Consider the following 10,973-nt stretch of genomic DNA (forward strand, 5'->3'; position numbering starts at 1 on the left):
GTCCGGAGTCCGGATGCGTCCAGTCATTATTGATCAGAAGTTTGCGCCAGCGTACGAGTCAATTTCCGCCATAGATGAGGCTCAGGACGACAACCCCTGATATTACGACATTTGGAACTTCTTGGAAAAGGAGGCGTATCCACTAGGGGCAAATGCCAAGGATAAGAGGGCAATCAGAAGAATGGTTGTTCAGTTCATCATCTGCGGGGGTAAACTGTATAAGAGAGGTCATCTGGGAATGCATAAGCTCTGTGTAGAAGCTGAAGAATCGAAGCGCCTGATGGAGGCCATCCATGGAGGGGAGTGCGGTGCGCACATGAATGGAGTAATGCTGGCCAAAAAGATCCTCAGACAGGGTTACTACTGGTCTACTATGGAAGAGGATTGTATCGGTTTTGTTTGGCGATGCCACAAATGCCAGATCCATGCGAACCGTATGAACATCCCGCCGTCGAAGCTGTACAACATGACTTCCCCATGGCCATTTTTCGTTTGGGGAATTGATGTAATCGAAGCTGTTACCCCAAAGGGGTCGAATGGACATGAGTTTATCCTGGTAGCGATAGATTATTTCACAAAGTGGGTCGAGGCCCAATCATATGCGGTGTTGAAGGCGTCGCACGTCGCAAAGTTCATCAGAAACAACATCATATGTCGCTACGGGGTGCCAAACGAGATTATTTCGGATAATGGATCCCATTTTAAGAAAGAAGTGATTGACTTGTTGGAGAAATATAACGTGGCTTTTCATAAGTCATCCACATACCGGCCACAAACCAACGGAGCAGTTGAGGCCGCCAACAAGAACATCAAGCACATACTGCGGAAGATTGTGGAAACCTACCGGGATTGGCCAGATAAGTTGCCGTTTGCTCTGTGGGGCTACAGGACTTCAATTAGAACTTCTACCGGAGCGACTCCGTATTCGTTAGTTTATGGAATGAAGGCCGTTCTACCTATCGAAATTGAAGTTCCGTCCTTACGAGTATTGGCTGAGTGTCAGATCGTTGAGGCAGATTGGCAGCAGAGCAGGTTTGAGGAACTCATGCTCTTTGACGAGAGAAGACTGAAAGCACTGTATCACGTTCAAAGTTATCAGCGCAGAATTGCCCGGGCTTTCAACAAGAAGGTTAAGTCCAGAAATCTAAAGGAAGGGGATTTGGTGCTCACGGACAACCGAGCTCCCATCCACGACCCAAGGGGCAAGTTCAGACCCAATTGGACCGGTCCCTACATCATCAAAGCTATCTGGTCAGGTGGAGCTGTGGTTCTGATGGACTAAGATGGCTTGGAGTTCTCCCAACCGATCAACATGGACAAGTTGAAGAAATATTACCCTTGAGAGGCTCGCTAGGCCGAAAACCCGAAAGGGCGACCTAGGCAAAAGTTAGAGCACAAAAAATTAGAAAATATAAAAACTGAGCTCGCGAGGCTGAAAACCCGTAAAGGGCGGCCTTGGCAAAAGTTAGAGCGCAAAAGGAGAGTGAAAATACTCGAGTGAACCTAAGCCTGAACTACGTAAGGCTTGATTCCCATCTTTGGGATACGTAGGCAACTTCATCCTGAAGTTCAGCCATAACACTTCCCCGATCAACTTTGTCCATTCGATTGTCTCGGCCATCTTTGTCTATTCAGCATTCAAGGGTTCGGTTATGACCTCCAACGCAGTGCTACTCAGACTAGGGGCAACTTTCCGTTGCTGTGCAGTGCTGCGGTGCTCTTCAAACTAGGGGCAACTTTCCAGTTGCAGAAATCTGGGGTTGTGCATCTCAGTGACAGATCTTTGGCGTGTCCAGTTCTGATCCACATCAAAAATGATTTTTGAGAAGTTTTAATAAAAGCCGACTTTGTTCAAATAATCTTTTTACAACTTTGACCATTTTTGGACCAAAGCGGAAAATTTTCAGTACCACAACTTTCAATTTCATTGATTTCAAAACAGAGTTCTCCTGCTCTTGCATACAATCGAAGTTGCTTTTTATTGCATTCATAAAGAAAACTTGAAAGTACTAATAAAGCAATAAATCTGGGGCATAGTCAAGTCAGGTGCTCCTGCGCCCCCTCCCAGAGCTGGTCGAAGCCTCTGATGCCAAGATGGGCCCAACCTGTGCTTCTTCGTTGAGCCAATCCACGCACTCGTCAGACAAAGTGCAACTGAAAGTAGGAACGGGGGCCAGGAGTTCTCTCATCCTCCACGCGGTGGCCTGCCAAGCAAGCTGTGCACCTCGGGCTGGGAATGCGGCAGGATACTCTATCCCCTCTGGCGGGCAGGTCTGATCATGGCCAAATTGGCGTCGAATCCGAAATGGGAAGTAGAATACGCAGTGAGTGAGGCCAACCAATTGAATCCTAGTCTGCCGGGGCATATTGTAACTCATTGCCGGAAGGCTCAGCCAAGGGCACCGCCAAGCAATACGGTCAGCGGACAAGCGGCACATCCAAGCCAACCACCATCCCTCATCCAAGGTATTGACTAGACGGTGCCGGAAGAAGTAGCCGCGAGCTGAATATGTTGGGCAAGAGTCCACAACCTGCAGTTTGTCCATCAACCATACCTGGGGAGGGATGAAAAATGAGAGAGTAAAGAATAGAGAGATGTATGAGGAGAGAAAAGTGAGAATAGGGTTTTGTGAGAAAAGACCGAGCTTGAGGGCCGAGTGGTGTGAGCAATGCATAATGCGAGATTGGGTGGGAAACATTACCTGTAGTAGTAGTGGACTCCCTGCTAATTTGATCGTCTCATGGCGATAAAAGGCGTCTAAGCCCATTAACGTCTCGGCCAGAGTCATGGCAATGCAGCTCTTACCCTCCTTCAAGCCTTGGGCAACCTCAATCAGCCGGACACTAGCCCCTCCAGAGCCTGAGACGAATAGGAAAAGGGATAGCATGCACAAGCAGAGGGCATGTCGCCAGAAGCCTTGCCAGTGATGGTTGTTGCGATCACCAGCATCAGAAAATCAATTGGCCAAACTCGGAATGTCCAGCATCCCGTCACAAATCAGAAACCGAGCGTCACGCATGCTGAGTCCACACACTCGCCCTAGGGATTGGGCATGGCCAAAATTAAGTTGGGGCAGGAGCTCCTCGTCACACTCGGACTCCATTAAGGCTCGGAAATCTTCAAAGGTAGGACATATCTCTTGCCCAGCGAAGCTAAAGACGTGCGTCACCGGATTCCAAAACCTTGCCGCGGCTTGAAGAAACGGGAGGTGCAACGGGGTACGACCCAGAGTGAATAGTGCATTTATGCCGAAACCCCGGAAATTTAACTTTTTCGAGCCATCCAAGCTAGCAATCCAAGCTGTGAGATTTTGAGCAAGAAACTCTTCCATCAGAGCAAATCAGTGTGGAATTGAGAAGAACTACGAAGTTGGGGTCTTTTGTAGGAGATAAGGTTGGGTGGAGGACAGGTGTCAACATTCTGGTGATTCCCTCATTCATAGCCGGCCGGCCAAAAACTCTGCTGACCGGCCACTATATTTTGCCGACCGAACAAATTTTTGGCCGATGGCCATTCCTCGTAGCCGATGGCCTCTCCCCCTGGCCGATGGGCTTCCTCCTGGTTCCCTGAGCTGTTTATGCTAGGGATTGGGGAACTCCATCACCTCCGATCCCTCCCCCGGTGATCGATTCTTGCGGAGTCACGCCTGTCTGCTTGTCGAGTTTTTGAACATTTGCTTATCGAGTTGTATTTCACTCTCCTTGAGTTTTTGATTTATTTATCGAGTTGTATTCACGCTTGTTTGGTCCTATCATGTCTTTGTACATTTGCTTATCGAGTTGTAAGTCGATTCACTACCTGATTATTACGATGCGAATACTTGGTGTTCAAAATGAGTTCGATTTCGTTCACATTGTGGTGTGATGCCTTGCGATGTGATGCATGGAAAGTTTACAAACGCAAACATCTTTTGAATAAAATGGTTGTTTCATTACCGTCACGTGCTTTGCAAAATGCGTAATTTTGAGAAAGAATAAAACCTGCCCAAGGCAGTGCAATGTGCTTAAACTACTAGTAAAAAGGAAAGTAAAACATAGAATGACAGGGTAGCCAAGTCTCGGAATGGATACCAGCAAAACTCCCCTTGCGGTCAACGCACCTTCCATGCCTTTGTTCGGGCAACGACGCGGTTTCGCACCTTCGTTACTTGAGACCATACGGGGACGCGCACTTTTGAAACGTGGACCTTCGAGTTGACCTCAGGCCACAACTTCTGCGAATGATGCTCGATACGTACGAAGAACGTTCCTTCCTGTATCCTTTTTATGTCTTGAGGGTTCTCACAAATCGCTTCAATTACGCTGTGTTACAGTGTTTCACGTCCCTGCATTATGAATGATATATCCTCACTCACATATGTTCAAGCATGTTAATTACATTACCTGCGTAGACCGCATGTTTGTAATCATTTTCTTTACTTGCGTAGACCACATGTTAATTACATTACCTGCGTAGACCGCATGTTTGTAATCACTTTCTTCACTTGCGTAGACCGCATGTTAATTACATTACCTGCGTAGACCGCATGTTTGTAATCATTTTCTTTACTTGTGTAGACCGCATGTTAATTACATTACCTGCGTAGACCGCATGTTTGTAATCACTTTCTTTACTTGCGTAGACCGCATGTTAATTACATTACCTGCGTAGACCGCATGTTTGTAATCACTTTCTTTACTTGCGTAGACCGCATGTTAATTACATTACCTGCGTAGACCGCATGTTTTGCTCGCGTAGACCGCATGATTAATCAATTCCATTACTTGCGTAGACCGCATGTTTTGCTTGCGTAGACCGCATGATTAATCAATTCCATTACCTGCGTAGACCGCATGTTTTGCTTGCATAGACCGCATGTTAATTTCATTAACTGCGTAGACCGCATGATTGTTCAATTCCATTTCCTGCGTAGACCGCATGTTTTGCTTGCGTAGACCACATGTTAATTTTATTACTTGCGTAGACCGCATGACTGTGCAATTTCGTTACTTGCGTAGACCGCATATTCTACTTGCGTAGACCGCATTCTTATGTCCAATTTCATTGCTTGTGTAGACCGCATACTTACGATCAAACTCATTGCCTGCGTAGACCGCATGTTCCACTTACACATCTGTACCTTCGCGGCATTCTTATACTCCCCACTCGCTTTGCGTTGTCACGCATTTCGAGTACACTATTATGCATGTTGCTAACGATATTGTACCTGTTAAGTTTGTTTTCTTTGCAGGCACGATATTGTATGTACGGTTCATTTGAGGCTGGTGCAACCAGACGAGCCGCACAAGTATTATATCCTCCGAGTGAGACGTATCGAGAATTGCATAATTCTCTTACATTCTTTCTACATTGTAGTGTAGTTTGGTGTATGCTAGCTTAAAACTGTCGCATGTTATGCTTCGTTACAACTTTCTTTGCATGATCATAAGTTGTGTCTGGCTCTGTGCATTGTCTTGCATTTTGCCCCTGCCTTCGGGCGCACACCTTGTTTGTCTTGCATGTTTGTCTGAGTCTTCGGCCTTGTCAAAAATTGGTCGTCTCTGGGCTTTGACATTCACTCCCGTCATTGTTATGACTTTCGAGTTCTGTCAAAGAGGGGCTACTGTAGACACCCCATTTTTGACCGTCCTCAAGACTTGGACGTCACCGTTTGAACACTCGGTGATCATCCATGTTTGTGTTCGTTTGGAGTTCCCGGAGGTCTCGGCTACGCGTGCCTTGCCTCAGGATCTCCGAACTTGACCGTTTTGTGTCTGGTTTTGCACCAAACACTTGTGTTTTGCCTTGGAGGGGCAGGGAATGCTTTGTGAGGCATCCCCACACACCACCGGCAGTGGCTAGAGGTCACCGGCTAGTTTTTGCTGCCATCGGCACTTTTTGTTGCCGGTCGGCACTATTTGTTGCCGGTCGGCACTATTTTTTGTCAAAATGACATTTTTGGGCAGCCGACCACTGTTCATCTACTTTATGTAGATATTTTGTGCCAGCTGTGATAGCTGGCACCAACTCTGCTTCCCTCCATACACGTGTCTGGAGGGATTGCCCTCTAACCAACCTTGTTGTATAAGCTTTACAAGAGGGAGTTCTATAAGAGAAGAAGCCTTCTCTTTGCTCTAGGTTAGAATTTTTGAAGGAAAAACCAGAGCTTCCATATATAAATACACCCTATCTCTATATCTCCCTCTCCCTCCTCCTTTGTGTGTGTTTCTTGGCCTAAAAGTGTGATTTTACCTTACTTTTGCACCAATACACACACTATTACACCTTGCTCCGAGATTGAGGACTTTGAGGGTTGATTCTTGAGTTTTTGGGCTGTTTTTGATCAAAAGAAGGGGCTGCCTTGGCTGTTCTTGAAGAGTGCTTCAAGGGTGAGCATTTTACTTTAGTTTTCCCAAACTTGCACTAGCTTTTTACCTATCTTACTTGCTGATTTAGTTTTTGTGCATAACATAAAAAAGGCTTGTATTTTCATGCTTAAGAACTTTCATTAAGAGTCTTTCATGGTTGGAGTTCAAACTCACCCTCTTAGGCCTTATTTGGCCCTTTTGTTGCCTCTTTGGTAAGGCTTTGTTTGCTTAAGTGTTTTGGTCTTCTCACCATTGAAAACCAATGGATTTTCAGTGGTGAGGAAGGGGGTTTGAAGTCTTGCATAGGGGAGGGACACCCCTCTCCCTTCATTGTCTTGTTTCCTTGCATTTTGGCTTAAAAGGGTAACATGTATGCTTGATCATTTTTGGCCTCATTTCAGAAGTTTTTTGGGTGTTTTGGGTCATGTGTGATCTCTGTTTTTGGCCGGATTTGTACCCATTTGCATGCTTAATATACTTGCTTTACATTCCTCCATTTGGCCTAGAATTGTATCTTGTGTTTAGGCCATGATTCTTGCATGTGTTGGCTTGATTCCATGAAGATGTTGGCATTATTTTACCATGTTTAAGGTCTGTTGGCCATTCATTTCAGTCATACTTGCCTTGTTTGGTGTCATCTCTTTGTGTTTTGGCTTGTAAGCCTTGAGCATATTGACCTTTAGCATGCATAACTATGATCATCCTCATGATTTGGCATCATTTAGGACCATATTTCAGTCCATAAATCATGCTTGTATGCTTGCATTTGTGACCTCTTCCATGCCTTGAGGGTGTGCCCTTTTATGCCTAGATATGAGCCTTGGTGCACACAACTCTTTGGAGCCACTTTAGCTGCCATATTAGGAAGTTTTGGAGTCCCTTTTTGCATGTTAAAATTATGTTTTGGCTTGTCCAAGCCATGCCATAAGTGGTCATGTTAGTGGGAGTGAAATGCTTCCTTTTTGTGTCTTAACCTTAGGACCTTTGGCTTGCTTGTTGGCATGAGTATTGGCCCACCTTTTGGACACTTTTGGCCACTGTTTTGAGGAGGGTGAAGGTCTGCCCTTTTACCATTTTAAGCCACCATTGCATGCTTGTTTCATGTTTGATGTATGGTTGCTTCATTAGGTGTTGTAGCATGATGATTCTATTGCTTAAAGTGTCCATATTTACATTGCATTTGCATCTTGTATGCCTAACATTGCATGCTTGCCACACTAGTTGCATGATACTTGGCATGCCTTGCATATTGATATCATGTTACATTTTGAGCCATGTTTGCATAATATGCATTGCATTACTTGGTTTGGGGTGTCAAACCAAGTGTGAGGGTTGAGGGGCGTTCATACCATAAGTGATGTAACGTGCCTTAACTTTCGGTCACCGGGGCCTTTGACTTCAACATGATAAGGCCTTGGTCTTCATTTGTGTGTTGCATGCATCGTTACATCAAGTGGCAAACTTGATCCCTTGGGCTATCATGCACCATTGATGGCTCGAGGATCAAGGGCCATGCTTCCCTGAGCTCAAAGCATGATGGGAAGCATGACCATGCTCACATGTGCCTGAAATCCCATGCCATATACTGTCTGTTCTCTGTTGCTGTCAAATCTGTCTTCTGCAGGAAGCTTCTGCCGACCGGCATAATTCAGTGCCGACCGGCCATTGATGAATGGCCGGTAAACCCAAAAACAGCCGATGGAAATTCTGCACTGCCGGTGGGAATTTCCCCTAGCCGGTGGTACTCTGCAGCATGCAAGGAACTTGTCCTAGGGCTTTGGCAATTTTCAGAGAGACAGGGCAGTATAAACAAAGGTGGCAGGGGTATGGTACGGGTTTTCCAGGCGAGCCGGGTTTCGAGCATGCATCACACGCGCATCCCGAGGCAGGGGGCTGTGGCCACCTTTCTTCCTTTTGCATTTATCCTATTAAGTAAATTAGAAGTTCTGTAATAATTTATTTGTTTATTATTCGGACTGTAATATTCATTTGGCCCCTCCGAGTGAGGGCAATTATGTAATAAGTGTGCGTGAGTGTGTGTATGTCTTCCAACCTCATGTCTTTCTTCCCTTTTATTTACCTGCTTATGATGGTAGATTAGGACATTTTTGAAATTAGCATACCTTATGCTATGCATGCGTGCATTCATGCATTTGTATTGCATGCATTAGGCTCGGTACATCATGCTAACTGCATTTGTACCTCAATTCCAAATTGAATACGTGCATCAAATTGATCGCATTTTCGCATGCCATGATCAGGTTAGCCGAGCCTACTCTAATTACATCCTGCATGCGTTGCATTAGTCAACTTGACATGAACTAGGACATGCATGTTTGCTAACTAGTTTATTGTTTTGGCACAGAGTACGATGTAAGTATTTATGCTTTAGCATACCGCATGCGTGTGAGTGTTGCCATGACAGTATGTTTGCCATGCGGCTAGGTGCTTATATGTTATAAACTATTTGAATGCCTGTGGGTGAAAGTTGGATTGTTCGAGTTGGAAAAACTCATTGAAATCCGTGTTTTAGCCTACTTGCGAGTAGCAAATCCCAAAGCGCTTTTCAAAACAAACGGATATGCAATGTTTGTTTCCAAATTAGGCAATCTAGTCTATACTTGTTTGCTGTGCGCATAACATAGTAATTCTAGGCTAACAATTGGAATAAGAATACATAAAGTTTTCAAAAACGGATATCACGGTTAGTAGAGGCCGATCTTCGGATCGGGCGAGAGGGGGTGTTCATAGCTGACCTTCCCCAATCGTACCCTAGCTCCCGAGCCGAGGCAACTCTGGTGATGACGGACATGTGGCCTTCGGCACCGAGTCAGGGTTTCCTAAATTCCCCCCATAAAAAAATATTTAGGTGGCGACTCTATATCTGGCAAAGTAGTCCATGTTTGGCATTTCTTTCCTAAAATCTGTTTTCTCAAAACGATTTTCCTGATTTGGACTCTTTGGTTCAGATTTAGAACCGTGACACAAATCGAGTCTGAACTGTAGCGGGGCCCCTCGCGGGACGTGTTACAGGGAGACAGGCTCAGACACATGGCCGACGTAGAGGCAGAGGCACCCACAGCGAGAGTGGCCTTTAGAGCCTGTGCCAAGTGATGATGATGACGGGATTAGTGAGGAGGCTGAGGCGGTGAGTCGACAGTGTGAGTCATCCGAGGAGAGAGACGACGACGGATCCAGGTCAGACAGCGGTGCCGACGACGATGGTGCAGGGTCTACTCAGCCGAGGAAGAGGGTGAAGAGGGCTTCCCGATCTTGAGCTAGATAGCACCGATTCAGATGTTTTTACTTTATTCTCTTTTTACAAGTAGTTTTAGCACATTGTATAGCCACAGGCAGTTTTATTTTCTTTAAAACTTGTGCTCTTTTGTAAAAAGAATCCAGGATGGAATGAAAGCAGTTTTTTGGTTGAAAAGGTGTTGCGTTTTATATTCTAAGCATCGCATCGTACTATTTTGCATAAAAGTGAGATTGATGAATATTGAACATCCGTGTATTACCAAGTCAGGTAATGAACCAACACAACAAACAAAAACAACACAACTCAATAAGCAACAACAAAACCTTAACAAGTTTACAACTCGATAAGCAAATTACAATAACTCGATCAGCAACAAAATACAACTCCCAAACACCAAACGATTACAACTTAAACAAACAAACTTAAGCCGAAAAAGGATCAAAACAAGACCTTAAAAGGTGCAAATAATAGGATTCCACTTCAGCAAACAATTGGATCTTCACTGAGGAGGTCAGGGAGTCTGAAGGAGAAGCTGCCGACCACGGGGTATGGCCGGCCGGCCACTGATGAGCCACTGCCGGCTATCAATAAGCAAGTGCCGGCCATCGATGGCAGACTCTCCGAAACGTCAACACATGTCCTCCACTCACTGCCTTATCTTCTATAAAGGTTCCAGCTTCGTGGCGCCTTCATTTTAACTCTATTTTTGCCTCAAATGGAAGCATTTCTTGCCCAAAACCTCACAAATTGGATTGCAAGCTTGGATCGATCGGAAAAGTTGAATTTTGGGGTTTCCGAATAAACACACTATTCACGCTAAGCCACACCCCGCTGCATTTTTCGTTCCTCTATGCCGTGGCTAGGTGTTGGAATCCGATAACTCATGTTTTTAGCTTTGGCGAACAAGAGATGTGTCTCACTTTTGAAGATTTCCAAGCTTTGATGGAGTCTCGACACGAGGAAGAGATCTTGCCCCAATTCTATTTCGGCCATATCCAAGCCTTAGGACGGATGTGCGGGCTCACTTTGCATGACGCTCGGTCTTTGATTCACAATGGAGAGCTGGACATTCCAAGCTTGATTTGTCGATTTTCTGATGCCGGTGACCGCGGCGATCATCACTGGTAGGGTTTTCGGCGGTATGCGCTTTGCTTGTGCATGTTGTCTCATTTCTTGCTTGCCCTAGGCTCCGGAGGGTCTAGCGTCTGTTTGATTGAGGTTGCCCAAGGTTTAAAAGACGGCAAGAGTTGTATTGCCATGACGCTAGCTGAAACACTGATGGGTTTGGATGCCTTCCATCACCGGGAGGCGACTAGATTCGTGGGGAGTCCACTACTACTGCAAGTAATGTTTCCCACCCTATCTC

Source organism: Camellia sinensis, unplaced genomic scaffold, assembly GCF_055761805.1.
Source record: "Camellia sinensis isolate YWXY unplaced genomic scaffold, ASM5576180v1 Unanchor1, whole genome shotgun sequence".
Classification (NCBI taxonomy): domain Eukaryota; kingdom Viridiplantae; phylum Streptophyta; class Magnoliopsida; order Ericales; family Theaceae; genus Camellia; species Camellia sinensis.